A 15,351-nucleotide genomic window follows, 5' to 3' on the forward strand; every position below is an offset into this window, starting at 1 on the left:
CTAAGAATCCTATGCAAAGGCATGGAAGACCTAATTAAGCAAGCCTCGGCCTCACTAGCACCCATAGAAAACTAGCAGACGACCCAATAGCTCCCCCATAGCGACTTCCCTCACAATCTTCCAATGTCTTCCAAAATAAAACCCACATCCCTCCAGATAGCCTTCTGGAATGCACAAGGCTCCGTCCACAGAGACAAACGGGAGATCATCCACTTCCTCGAAGAGCATGACATAGACATCCTCCTGGTCAACGAGACGTGGCTTAAACCTCACCTAACAGTAAAATTCCCAAACTACTCCATCTACAGGACGGACAGACTATCAGACAAGGGAGGCGGCACAGCTGTCATCATCAAATCCATGATAGATCACTGCCCCTCAAACCGACCGTCAGTAGCCACCCCGTCCTTCACCCCTAACATTGAGGAGACCACGGTCCTGGTAAACACCAAAAACTATGGTCTCATCCAATTCACGTCCATCTACAACCCCACCAACAAAAATCCCACCCCCCAGGAATTCCACGACTTATTAGACCCACTCTTTCCCACCTCAGTAATAGCTGGCGATTTTAACGCCAAGCACCGGCTTTGGAACTGCCCGCGCAGCGACTCAAGAGGTAATAAAATAGTTAAATTCACACAGGACACTCAGTCCATCGTGGTGGCTCCTTCAGAAACCACCCTTCGCAGAATAGGGCAACCCTCTAACGTTCTAGACTTCGCTATCCTCAGGAACACTAGCTACATACCAATAATCCGCGCACTAGACGAGCTTAACTCAGACCACAAACCCATACTACTGTACCTGGGAGACCCAGTAGATCCATTCGCCACACTGCCAGACTCCACCAGATACAAAGTATCTTGGGAAGACTTCGGCACATACCTGGAGGAACATCTCACACCCCGCACACTTCTCACTGACGAATCAGAAATAGACTCCGCCATAGCAGACCTAACGGCTACTATCCAGGAGGCACTCAAAGCTGCCTCAACCCCTATTAGCCCAGACACCAAACACAGACTCGACCTTCCAAAACCAATCAGACTCCTCATAACTGAGAGAAACAGGACTAGAAAACTCGGTCAGGATACGGGCGATCCTGCTGTCATCTCTTTGGCCAAAAAGCTAAAGAAGAAAGTCAGAAAAGAGATCAGGAACTTTTCCGAGGAAACTTGGGTTAAAAAACTCCAGGACCTAGTAAAGGGCAGCCACCCCTACTGGTCACTATCTAAAATCCTGAGGACCAAAAAGTGTCCAATAACGCCACTAACTGGGCCAAGAGGCCCAGTTTACACCACCCAAGGCAAATGCGAACTGTTCGCGGACAGTATTGAAGACCAATTCACTCCAAATCCGATAGCAGACTCAGACGCGGATTCTGACTCAGACTCACACACGGACACAGATTCAGATTCTGACACTGACCCTCAATACAACAACGAAAGACAACGCATAAAATCAATTAATAGAGAAGCCAGAGCCTTAGTAAATGCAACACCTAGTCCTCCACCGTCACCAATGATAGCCGTCTCTATAGACGAAACAGAAATTCTAATCAAGCGACTTAGAAACCGCAAAGCCCCTGGCTTAGACGGAATTAGCAACCGTACCCTCAAAATGCTCCCAGACACTGGCGTTGAGTACCTCACCAATATACTCAACTCCTGCTTAGAACAGCACTATTTCCCTGATTCATGGAAAAATGCCGATATCATCCTTCTGCCAAAACCTGGCAAGAACTTAAAGCTCCCAGAGAACCACAGGCCAATTAGCTTACTCCCAACAATGAGTAAAATACTAGAAAGAGCAATAAAATCAAGACTTCAAATCATTATAGATGAGAAAAATCTCATACCAGATGTACAGCATGGTTTTAGAAAAGGCCACTCCACATTACACCAGCTGTTACGCACCACAGAATACATTAAAGATGCATTCAACCACCACAAATTCACCGTAGGACTGTTCCTGGACATAGCGAAGGCATTCGACAAGGTGTGGATCGAGGGATTGATCGACAAGCTCTCCAGAGCGGACGTTGACCTACCAATGATCAAGATTCTAAACTCCTTCCTAACCCGGAAACAGTTCTCTGTCAAATACCATGGTATCAAATCCTCCATCAGATACGCTAAAGCAGGGGTCCCCCAAGGATCCGTACTAGCGCCCATTTTATATAACTTATACACCAGAGATATACCTATCCCAACCAACACCACCGCAAGATCCTGCATAGTCGCACAATACGCAGATGACACAGCAATCCTAGCTAGATCAATCAGACTTAACCAAGCCACTAAATTAGTCCAGTTAGCAGCCAATAAAATAGTTAAATGGTGCAACAAGTGGCGCATCAAAGTAAACGCCAGCAAAAGCGCAGCAATTATTTTCCGCCACAAATATGATAGACACTGCAAAAACAGAAATAGCCTAGTCATGGACAAGAAGACTATCCCATGGTCTGACTCAGTTAAGTACTTAGGACTCCACCTAGATCAGCATCTTACTTTCTCTAAACATATCAACTCCAAAAATAGAGAAGCTAGAATAATCAAAGCCAGACTACTCCCAATGCTAGGCAGCCGCAGTAAGGTCTCAACGAGAGGCAAACTGCTCTTACACTCAGCAATAATTAGACCTATAATGACGTATGCATGCCCCATATGGGCACACGGTAGCCCAAACCTCACCAAAAAACTCCAAGTAGTACAAAACGTAGTCCTAAGAGCAATTACAGGCGCCCCAAACTACGTTCGAGGCTCAACCCTGCACAGAGACCTAGAAGTGGAAACGCTAGAAGAGCACATTGGTAAACTAACTACAAAGTTTTATGCAACGTTAGACAATCACCCAAACCCAACTATTAAAAGCCTTAAGGATTATGACGAAAACACCATTATGGAACACGACAGACCCAGGACCATACTAAGAAGGCTGAAAACAGGTCCCAACAAGACAAAACAGATTCAACCCAAAAAAAGAAAACCGAACTAACTACCATTTCTTTTACAGATCCAAAGCTGCCTCTATGCTTTCAGCCCTAGCTGCCATGACCTGACCAACTCAAGCCAAATCCGCCCTCAAAACCAGAGCGAGCGATTGAGGGTCATCCAAAGCGCAAGGACGATAATCGGACGGGGAACCAGCTAAGATCAAAGAAAGACGACAACAACCCAGACCAACAACCACAAACATAACGCATGCCTAATAAATTCGAGACCCAAATCTGAAATCTGATTACAGATCCAAAGCTGCCCCTCTCTGTCCACAGTCTCGAGCTGCCGCGAACCGCCCTCAAAACTCTGAGTCGAGCGTCAATTGGCCTCAACAGCCCACATAGATGGATGACTGGAGGGTAGCAGCCCAAGACCCGTACTAGACGACACCTCTCTCGAACGCATAGACCGCAACCTTTTCCTTCCTTTTACTAACCTGTTCTTTTTACAATAAAGTTTACAGATACAAATCACAGCGGCAGGGTTTTTGGCCGGGAGTGTCTCACAAACACTCCCGGAGTTTTTCACCCCGCCGCGGCTCAAATTTTGATGAGCAATCATGATGGGCTTAACATCCCAATACGACTGGTTATCGTTTTCCTATTCTTCTTTCTTCGACTTCATTCGCTTGGACTGGTGTGGTGTACGCTTCGGAACGAGCATGACAGGCCTCCTGAGATGGCGTGCTGGCAAGCCCGCTAAAACTGGATGGGACAATGAGCTGGCGCGGCGGACTCTCAACGATGAACTCCGCCCCGTGCTCGATTCCGTCGTCCCGATGCTACACTCAAACTCCTCCTCTTCTGACGTCTCCAAGCAAAAAGGCAATACCGCCGTTGGCCTTTGGCGGTTGATGGTCGGCTGATGGGCAAAAACTCGGACGGTAGTGACGGAGGTCCGGGCTGTGGCTCGAGTGTGAATGCCTAAAGGACTTATATCTATCATTAGTTAGAAACTTTCTCATTTTTAACTAAGATTAAAAAATTAAAAATTAAAATTAAAAACATTATTTAAACAACACCCATTGCCATATAGAGGATCGAAAAACCTCACCCGAGTCTCCTCAAGACTCGAACGGGTCTCCTCAAGACCCCGAAATAAACGGGTCTCCTCAAGTCCCGGAGTAAAATTGCTCACGTAAACTCAGAGAAACCTTCACCAGCGACCAAAAAATAGAGACGAAGGGGATAATGCTGAACGTATGTGAGCCCCATAACCACTGAAGGATGATCCAAAGTCAAAGTCAAAGTGAACAAATCAGTGAACCTTGGGCCAGCTTGGCCCTGACTTAGCATACTAGTCTTGCTTGGTTCTGAAAAAGATATACACGGCTTTCCGTAAACTCTATCAGACCACAGTGAGCTATACTTGCTGAACCCTGCTCAACGCAATAGTCTTGTTTACACTGAAAATGGTATAAGCGGCTTCCCGTAACCCTATCAGTGTACAGTGAGCTATTGTGGTGAGGTAGGTACGAGTTCAGGTTTTGCCATAGTTATACTTTCAAAGAATACAATGAACCCTTATAATATTTATTAAGGAGTACCTACACCTACCCTTATAACATACATAATTATTTGAAAACTCCTCAGATACATACCTAGTAAAAAAAAAATTTTGAAATTATTTTTGATGGAATCATAAAAATAATTATGATAAGTACGTGTAGAAGTTTCTACTGGAAAGTCTGAATTATTTATTAATAAAGATGATCTTGACTCACATTTAGGTCTATATAATATATACGTCTTCTAGAAATTATGGGATGCTAAGCCTAACTTTATTTGAGAATATATATATTTACTACTAAAACAAAACTGTTGTAATAGAAATCTGCACACTAAAACTTTTTATGAAAATTTTCCAATAAGACCTAAGATTTGCCCTTTCCTTAATTACGTTAGCACGAATCCGATGGATGCGGGTCCAATGACAACCCATTGTCGTTTTTTTTAGTTAGCCTATGCTTTCAAATTTTGTATGTTGAATATGATTTTAATTAAGTTTGAGTGGGCTGTATACTGGTTTGACCATCAATGTCTTTAATATTTAGACACCCAATTTACCCACATTTGTGTAAGTTCCGATAATATATATATTATAAAATCAAGTTGATATTACTACTAAGGGCAATAAATTGTTTTAAATTTACTATTTATATCTCTCCACCGATCCTTGTATTCCGTCGTCGTCATTCTAAATATAATAACAGTCTAAGCATCGTATAGGTAAATTCCCACTTTCATTTATCATCTCACGATGTTCCCGTTGAATATTAGCTTTTTCAACGGGGAAATCATTTGTTCTTTTTGATGTCTGTAGAATCTTTAGCATGCGCCTCCAACAACACATCTCAAAGGAACCATTTACTGAGGGTAATACACATGTGGCTTATATACTATTTCGTTTTTATTGCGCTCAGTGGTTAGTTTAGTACGACGAAAATAAAAGTAATTCCAGTAATTTTCTTAAGGTCCTGAAACGAGAAAATTTTACGTATCGCTGGGCAATGCAGTTGATAATGCTCGACTTTTTCACCGTGCATTATTTTGTTTATTGTTTAGTGTTTGTTTTTTTGGTTTTTGTTTATCCGGTCAGTTTGCGGTGTAACGCCTTTGTTTATTCAGTGTTTACTTTATTCGCGGCTCTGTCTGCCATTGTTCTGATTTCTTTGCATTGTTTTGTGAATATATATTTGCAATTGGCGGCCATATTGACTAGCTTTATTGTTTCATTTATGGTGGGAACGAATGTGCACATAAAATGTCTGTAAAATAATTTGTAATAGTCTGTTTCGTTGGTAACTAATAAACACGGTTTTAGAGCTATTTTTTAATTCAACAAATTATAAGAAGTATTGTTAGGCAACGTACAATAGCGATTAATAGAAAATTTTAACTATATTCACTACTACTTGTTCGAGGGTTCGTTCTTTTATAATTCCACATATATTTTTTTTTATTCACACCAACGTCATTCAAAGTTTACGGTTTTTAAAATACTCAATCACAGAACCGTCGTAGTGTTGCATGATGCTATATATCGTACAGTTGGCTTACTTGATAAAACTATTACGGCTCATAATATTCGTGAGCTAAAATGGTAATAATATTTTTAGTAGCTAATTGGTTTTACCGATTTATAATAGGTATCTAATATAATACTAGCTTCCGAGTACTAACTACTCTCTATTTATACTCTATAGGAACACGTGTGACGTAGGGTGAGATTTGTTATTTGATGGTGAAAATAAAATTAGTATAGTGGATATTTTAACTTGTCATTTGTGAGCAGTAGTAGTCAATCTTTTTTGTTTTTGTGAATCCATACATGAGAATAATAATTGGACTAAATACCGATTATTTTATTAAAAAAAAAAACAGTACACGCATGAAAAAGAAATCAATGTTTTTGCTTAATATAATGTAAGTGAGCTAGTGTTGTAGCAGAATGGAAATATGATCATTGTCATCGCAAATCTATAGAATATATAATTCGTTTTAGAAATATCGCTTTCTGACTTTAACACTAAATTGAATTTATTTCGAAAAAAATTCTATCACCGATAGTATGCAATGACATTAGATATCACGTTCGTTTGTTTCGTTTTAATCTTGCATAAAATGAGTATCAGATTTTTCAATATTGAATTTTAAAATTGGAATAATGGAAATGGAAGTTGTTACAGACCTACAAACTTATCTGTAGAATGGCAAAAAATGGAACTACAAACTTAACTTTCATAGGACACTATTTTGAAAATTTCATTCGAATATGTCCGATTTTGTCCAGTTACGAGTCTTGATTGGGTAGTTTTCGACAGTGACTCCCCCATCACATTCTTCAGATAAGTTTATAGGCCTGTAAGAGTACATATCGAAAAATATCCCTTATGATTTATTATATAATATTACGATTAGATTTATTATACCTATGAGTAGATATTAGCCAATATAACAATTTCATATGTTTTGACAGTCATTACTAACTTACTATAATATCTGTGATTGTTCGCATGAAACTTTGGTAGTAGATACCTAGTCAAATATTATAAGCAAAATGCACTTTGTTAATCTGTAATGAAAATTAGTTAGGTTTAATTTACTCAACAAAAAAATAAGGTAGCAGGCATGCTCGATACATGGATATCAAACACAACCAGCTGACGTGCAAGCACCCGATTCTGGTATTCCGGTCATGATTTTTTTAAATGAACATATCATTTGCATCAAAATACTTGAAAAAATATATATACTATGGCTGGTACTAATAATCAAAATAAAATGTTTCGCTAACATCGGCTGTGTTCTCATTTTTCTATTTCAGTTATAAACGATTTATGGTACGAGTATTTAGGTAAATGAATTGAATCTCAAACTCATCACGTGACTGAATCAATAATTGACGTTTCCTATTTAGGGTGTTCTTTTCCAACTTCGATCGGATTCTCAACGTGAATCCATTTCTTATGCAGCCAATGGAAGCTGGATGCCAGTCCATGTAAGCCACACATCGAAATGCGGTTGACACCAGTCCTACTAAACATTTCAAACATATTTGCATTGTTTGGTTAAATTATTGATTGTCCTCTAAAACTTTGTAAAACAAAACATCGAATTAAAAATTAGCTATTGCGATATAACAGGAAGAGCTGGTGTAGAAATTTGTGAAATCGTAATTTATTTTTTATCTACTTATTGTTAATTAATTAAGTTAACACTTAACATACACTGGTTTTGACGTTCATAATAAAATAATACGACATACGTCATCTTCATCTCTACGTGCCATCTTGTATCGAATGTTGGAGACCAGATTATTCTAACTGTATCTTCATATCATCGTATCAGATTATGGATGATTCGAATATTGAGATATTTGCAAACATTTCTAAGCCAAGATAAGGTCTCTGCTGCTCTTTACCTTTTTTGAATTAGGTATGACTTGGAGTAGGTAAATGATATATAGTTACAAGAAGAATATAGTTTTTATGCATTCGACGGTAACCATACATTATTTTGGGTTATTGGATTATCTTATACCTTTATCGTTGATGACATTATTATTAACTTTACAAATCCTCATCGAGCGGCAATACGGCAACTATTTATGAGGGTAAAACTCTTTAATCGGCTGGTTACGAATTAATGCATATTACTGATAAATTTACTTAAAAACTTCTTTATTTATTTCCTTGCTACGTTGGGATTGGGAAGAATTATTTTTATCATTTCGAGTGCTTAAAGTCAGACAACGTTATCTACAAAAAAGTGTTTTTTTTTTGAGATAACGTTATTTTACATTTACGGCTACATGATAGTCAAACAACGTTATGTCAATCTTTTCTACTTTCTTATTAAATCGTCAGTAAAGTTTAACGCTAATTACATAAGTTACCCTTGTGTTCATATTTCTTAAAAACTATCCCTATAAATTTTAACATCATCATAAGCAAGACAAATGTACAATACACAATAAATTATAAAATATTAACATTAGGTTTTAAATAAACATTTCCCTTGTAAAGTTACAAGAATCTAAAATAACGATTTTTGGCTCTCCTGTAAATTTGCACTTTTGTAGATAGTGTTGTTTGACACTAAGCCCTCGATTTGTCATAGGTACTTCAAATAACAAGTTTAATGGGAATAGTGTAGTAGTACTAGCAGTGAAATAATACTTTACAGATTTTGAACATCCAGACTTTGAGTAAATCACAATGCATTGTGACGTCGTCGGGTCTTAAAAATTCGACCAATACGTATTAATACGTAAAAAATAAGTACAAAAGGCTAGCCAATATGTTTTTAAGCGAAACAGAAGATTCAGAGATGGATGGTTTTCCAAATAGTCCAATATGGGGTTCCATCATCAAGAATACCTCTCTAAAACGCCCCTAAGGAAACTACCGTCCTAAGGCAGAGTTAAAATGCCGGTCCCTTTCATTTTCTATCTTAAAATGTTAGGTACCTATGATATCATCCTAAAATACATAGCAAATGTAACAAAAATCTTGAAAAAAATGACTTACACAATAATCTATTGATTTAAATTTTGTACTATTCCATTTGAGTCGTTTTTTGCAACCCCCCGGGTATCGCCTTTTGGCATATTCAGGCACTATGTGTACTCTGCTGTATTCGTTGTCAGTGTGTATTTGCCTTTTGGTGAGTATGTAGAGGTTTCGTATAACTCTACAACTGTCATGTTGTTGTCTATGGTCATTGGTAGACGATGGTTGTCTTTCAGCCTTCCTACAATGTAGTCGATACGCCCCACTGTACATGTGTCGTGCACCGTAACTAAATTCCAAATTAATGTAAACCTTTCAACTCAAACTAAAATCAATGTGATAGTCATTTCTTAATGCAGTGTTTATACTAAATTTATTCTCCCAAGGTGCAGAACCAACCTGCCACTGGTAATGCCAATTGGGAGGGCGATAACTATGTTCAACGAAATTGCTTCGGGTGTTGATATATTCCACCTACGTGAGGATGAGTATAGGTGGACATTGTTTTATAAATTCTTAAAATAGGGTTAATCTGCTTAACTCATCCGGTGTACTTCCTTGTACCTATCTAATTTATATGTTTTGTATGTACACATTTCTACTGTTTAATAACTACTATCTATCTATATACTGATCCATTTCTTTTTTTATGTAATACTGTTTTATATTTCTTTGTTTCTAAATGTCATGTTGTGAACGTCTTAAACTTATAATTTGTTATGTCCACAATACGTTAAAAATAAATAAATTGAATTGAAATATAAAACTAAGAAAATACCAACTCTTTGTATTATTCATCACTGCCCGATCACATCATGTCACACACACATCAAACAACCTTTGACGATTAAACATAACATTCGGGTATATCAAAACATCATTCGTTCATCCCCCCCCCCCGATAAGTACATATTATAGTGTCTGAAGATGCCGAAAGGCGAAACTCGGGACGAAAAAAAACGATACAAAACTTAAATCCATTAGAATTTAAATTCAAATTCCATCAAGTATCTTCGGGCGATAGTATTTATAATAATTTTATTAAATTTGATTGTTTAGTTTAGATCATCTGGCGAATATTTACAGTCGCTACGAGTATACTCCAACAATAACTAAAGTTTACTGGGTAAAAGTTATACTAATTAGGAGTGTTGATACGTTGAAGCTTGCTGACGTTGGATAACTATCTAACACTTTGAGACATATAAGTATAAACAACCTTCGTATTACGTCACACGAACGAAATTGTTATTATTATCTTAGCGGCAGTGATGTTTTAACTAGGCTCTGTGGGGTTAATAATTGGAGCTTTGAAATGTGTGTATGGCATTTAACGGTAAGTACCTACTACATAATCGCGAAGTCAGTACTTTTACGTTTATTCCGAGATGTTCCCAAAAACCGGCTGTCATGCTAGAACTGTTATATTTTACCATGTTTTTATTAGTTCGTATTCTTGTTTGTCCAGTACAATTATTTTCTTGTTTGTACAAATCTTGCAATCGATTTTTAACTAACTTTCCGACTAGATAGACATTTCAAACTTATAGAATATATCAGAACACGATGACAATACATTTTTTTAATATTAGCCATCTTTAAGCAAAATTGAATTAATTTTCACTTAATTCTGTTTTGTATGGAAAGTTATTTCGGAAAAAAAAAGTAATACACTATTATTGGTTGCTAAGGGGGTCCTAGCAACTAAATTATTAATATACACGTGCGTTACTATGGAAATCAATATGAAATGTCAAAATGACATTTCAGTATTCCATATTTATTCAGTACTTCTATCAAGTACAAAAAAAGTATTTATTAATACATAGAATTCACAAGTTCATATGATTCAACAGAAAATTTAAAAACGTGGTAGGTATATAAAAAGTTTTTTTTATCTTGTAAATATTATTTATTTATTTAAGAAAACAAAACATTGTGGACATAAAAAATCAAGATTCTGGACGTTCACAACATGAGATTTACATTAGAACAAATATTACTCTCACAAGAGAGAATAATAATAATAAAGTATATCATTGAACATGTCTATATCTTTAGGGATAGGCTTGACTTGAGGAAACAGTTCTGACCCAGAATAAGTCATGGCTGCGACCACGTAGGTAATTGACAGGCGCATATAAATTTTAATTCTTTAGGACGCCAGGATTACAAACCATCCCTCGTGATAGCAGGCAAAAATGTTTCAAGAGCAGAAGTGACCTACGAGATTCAAGAGTGAAAAGTGATCATGTCTTATAGAAAAGACAGTCGGAAAGTAATCGTTTGACGAATAGTTATTAAAAGGAAAATAGTTATATGTCTTAAAATAAAGACATCGAAGAAATTTCTTCTGGACACACTCTAAAATAAGTTTGTAATTCATAAGGACTTTAGATAATAGACCCATATTATAGAGTGTGCGTATGACATTTGGATTCTTGAATGGTTTGGCTTGTCGTATTGACAAGATTTTCATACAACATAATATACCTACTTAAAATATTTAGAGCAAGTCGATGAAGAAAAACTGACCTCATGTGTATTTACTGCAATTGATATATATATGTCACCAATAAATTTGATTGGTCTTAGAATGACTTCATGAAGTTATCTTGTTGGAAGTGGAATCACGTTCGTGAGGGTAACTTTAGGTTGACGTTGTTTTATAAATTATTATGCTGGTGTCATTGATATACTACTAGATGAGCAGTTCCCATACAAGTGTCATTTTAAAAATGTACCACAAAAAGATTATAACGAATATCGTCTTATAATATTTCCTTGTAGGTATAATGCGTTAAGACCGTTAACATGGATTCCCGAATTTCACCCGTATTGCCCTGGCTGTAAAACTAAATTTGCGTTCTTGGAATAGTGAACCTAAGGGTGCCTGCAACGCAAAACAGACAGAGCAAGTCGTCATGCGCTGACTATTAGTTAGAGTAAGATGCAAGCTAGACCGGGCTTACTCAGTGAGTTTTAACAAAGGCCGACTCGCTGAAAATCGGGCGTCATTTTAAGAAGCATATGATTCATCCAGTAGTATATCAATGGCTGGGGTATATTATTTACTTTCACTACCTCCTTGTATTTATGTACATTTATAGGTATAAAACATTGCTTTGTGTTGCTTATTGTTCTTTATAATATTATTTGATATTACACGAATTGTGAATGTGGCGATTTGTAATTGCTATGGTTTTCTCATGAAAATACACCTACTACTATGTAATATATTATATTCTTCACTCTTCTGAGGTAATATTTATTATAATGTAAATCTCATGTTGTGAATGTCTTGAATATAGATTCTTTATGTCCACAATACGGTGTAGCACTTGGGATACACACGAAAAAGATACGTAAATCGATCAGAACATAACGTGTTATATTTTAATTTAATTGCTATACCTACGTCATATATTTGAAACAACGCGAATAACTTCCATAAACATACGCGTGAAGTTCGATAGTTTTGACAGTAAATATGACGTAATCAGAACAACGCCGAGCGAGAAAAAACCGTTTAATAGGTATATGTAAGAGCACTCGGTTATTCGTGCGCAGTAAGAAATCGCAATCTCTGCAATTTCAAGGCAAAGCTGTTCAACTATACCTACTACCGCTACTAGGAATCCGATCCCGGGATCCCGAGCTATTTTCGATACCTATGAATCCCGGGATTGATAAACGTAATCCCGAAACATTCGGGATTGATTTTTTTATCAATTTATATGGAAAATAAAATAAAAAAGAAAATATAACAGAAAAATACTTTTTATAAGAAATAACTACATTACAAATAAACTGAGTTTAAATGAAGTTTGATGTATACCCATGTGTAAGTTGCCGATTCATTTTATTTTTTCACATAAATAATTAATAAAAATGGGAAAAATTGGAAAAAAGCAATGCTTCGCACTATTAACAAAGTAATTACACCATGATCTCATCCGTTTTACGGCAGTTTCATATTTGGCTGGCTAATTAGGTTTATGAAGCGGAAAGGCCATAAGTACACCATGATTTGCTTTACTATTTTAAATCTCTCAACCCATTCATTAAATTTTTACTATCAGAAATAGCAATCTCATATTAAATTCACATTAATATTTATATTACAATATTATTTACTCCATTAAACTTATGTTTTTCCAAGATTGAACGTACCTATACAATATTAACAATAAATGTCTTAAATAATAGTATAAATTATACTTGATTTATTTTTGACCGATTTTATCAATGTTATTTGTAAATATAAAATTTTAATATTAACAATTGAAAAAAATGCCAATCCCGGGATTGTCAAATTGTAATCCCGAAATTCCGGGATCAGAATTTTGGCTCGGGATTGGATTCCCTAACCGCTACTACTAATATGCTAGTGTTGCGTACAGAATACGTATCATTTGTGGTATTCTAGAATATGCTATTAATGCCAGCATTATTATTTGGAGTCCTAACAAATCCATTCACATACCTACATATTAAAGTTGGATCGAATCCATAACAGGTTTCAAAAGAATTTTTGAACTCGTTTTCTTCTGGGTATGCATCCAATGCAATACTAATCCACCCGAAGAGTGATTGCTCTTTTAAGGCATTACTTTTTAATGGTTTTGAAACAAACTTAACAAAAATAACTTTCAGTCGGAAGCCAACAGCGGTGGAGTGAGGTTGTACAACTTCGCTTGCGTATTCGTGTCGCTATTTGCCTGGTTACTCGCGAACGGTTATAAATACGGGATACAACAAAAATAATATTGTTTGTAAATGAATTTGACAATAAACTCAACATGTGTGGTCCCATGTGATTTTGACAATCAGTGCCAGTGCTTGAGAAAAAGTGAAAAATATTTATTGTTGCACGGATAGTGCACTTTGTGCGGGGAGTGCGTCAAACGCTGTGTAGCGAGGGGTTGTCCACACTGTTTTTTGTTCACACTGTTGCGCGAATTCCAAGACCGCGTGAACGGCAAAAACAATAAAATGGAAAACACCACAATGGAAGTGAATGAAACCAAAAAATCGAAGAAGAAAAGAAACGATGATGAAGAGGAAGTGGGTGGAGAAAAAGAAGCAGAATGGCAGACGGTGACCTCTGGAAAAAAACCCAGAAGAGACTCTGGGGTCACTCCAAAGGGAAACCAAAACATCGTCATGATAGCGACGGGAAGTAAAATTCCATTAAAGTTGAAAATAGCGCAGATGCTGCATAAGGCAGGAGTAAAAGTACAGAAAATTTACAATAAAAATTTAAAGACGTACATCCAAGTAGAAGACGAAAAAGAAGCAGATAAAGTGAAACAAGCTGAAGAACTCAAAGATCTCGGTTTTGTGACCAAAGAGAATGACTCCTGCTCTTATGGAGTAATAAGAAAAGTCGATATTGATATGGACCTCCAAGAACTGCAAATGGAAATCAAAAGTGATGCAAAAGTAATCAACCTTAAGAGGTTGACAAGAAAAGGTGATACAGGAGAGCTGACAAAGACCTCGTCAGTCAGTATTAAATTTGGGGAGAAAATATTGCCGAGAACAATTTACATATATCGCACCCCTAGTTTTAAACTATTACAAGTCGAAAAAGTGACATTTTGAGTTAATAATGCAGAATGGTTGAAAATATCATTATTTATCTGGTCAAAAACTATCACAAGTCTAAATGAATTCTACGGAAATACAGGACAGAAAGAATAGTCTATAATTGTTATAAATAGTATTATGTGATATTTAAAGACTATGCTATTTTGAGTTGTTATAGTCTTAAATTAGGATTCAAATTTTTAGCGAGTTTAAGACTATGACATCTTGAATTATCATAGGTCAGGAATGGACAAAGTAAATAAAACTTGTGTTGTGGTCACACTGGTGACTAGCCATTCTGAAAACATTGACAATTTGACAGTAGTTTGTTGATAAACACAATAATAAATAAAACAAACAGTGATGGAATCATAGAAAAGGATCTCAGAGGAACACGTAAAAATCGTAAGAAAATTGATACCGAATTAAAACAATATGTTAGAGATCACATCGATTGCATTCCTAGAGTAGACTCCCACTTCCTGAGAGCTCAAACTTTCAACCATGTCCGATCTAATAAGATCATATGGGCCTCCACGGTGTGGTTTGTAATAACAGATTTTTGTTTTTTACGAGATATGGATGTCACCCACTTGCTCAATCTATTAGGTTCATACTCTGACTCATACACACATTGAAAAACAATATGTGTACTTGCCAGACCCAGGATTTCAATCTATGACCCACGACGCTACACCAGACTAACTACCAGACAATCCATTGATGGCTCTTTAAATTTAGCAA

The 15,351-nt window shown here is 36.6% G+C and overlaps 1 protein-coding gene across 1 annotated transcript in view; it reads left to right on the forward strand.

Moving 5' to 3' along the window:
• The window catches only part of LOC147066714 (uncharacterized), a 1,113,477-nt gene that overhangs the window by 490,284 nt on the left and 607,842 nt on the right, over window positions 1-15,351 (forward strand). The window contains exon 2 of the mRNA XM_085955048.1: window positions 13,672-13,847. The gene's annotated coding sequence lies outside the window, so the exon portion shown is untranslated. The remainder of the gene's footprint in view (window positions 1-13,671; window positions 13,848-15,351) is intronic.

This window comes from Rhyacophila brunnea, unplaced genomic scaffold (assembly GCF_057557595.1).
Source record: "Rhyacophila brunnea isolate RB1 unplaced genomic scaffold, BYU_Rbru_1.0 scaffold_4, whole genome shotgun sequence".
In the NCBI taxonomy this organism is placed as follows: Eukaryota; Metazoa; Arthropoda; class Insecta; order Trichoptera; family Rhyacophilidae; genus Rhyacophila; species Rhyacophila brunnea.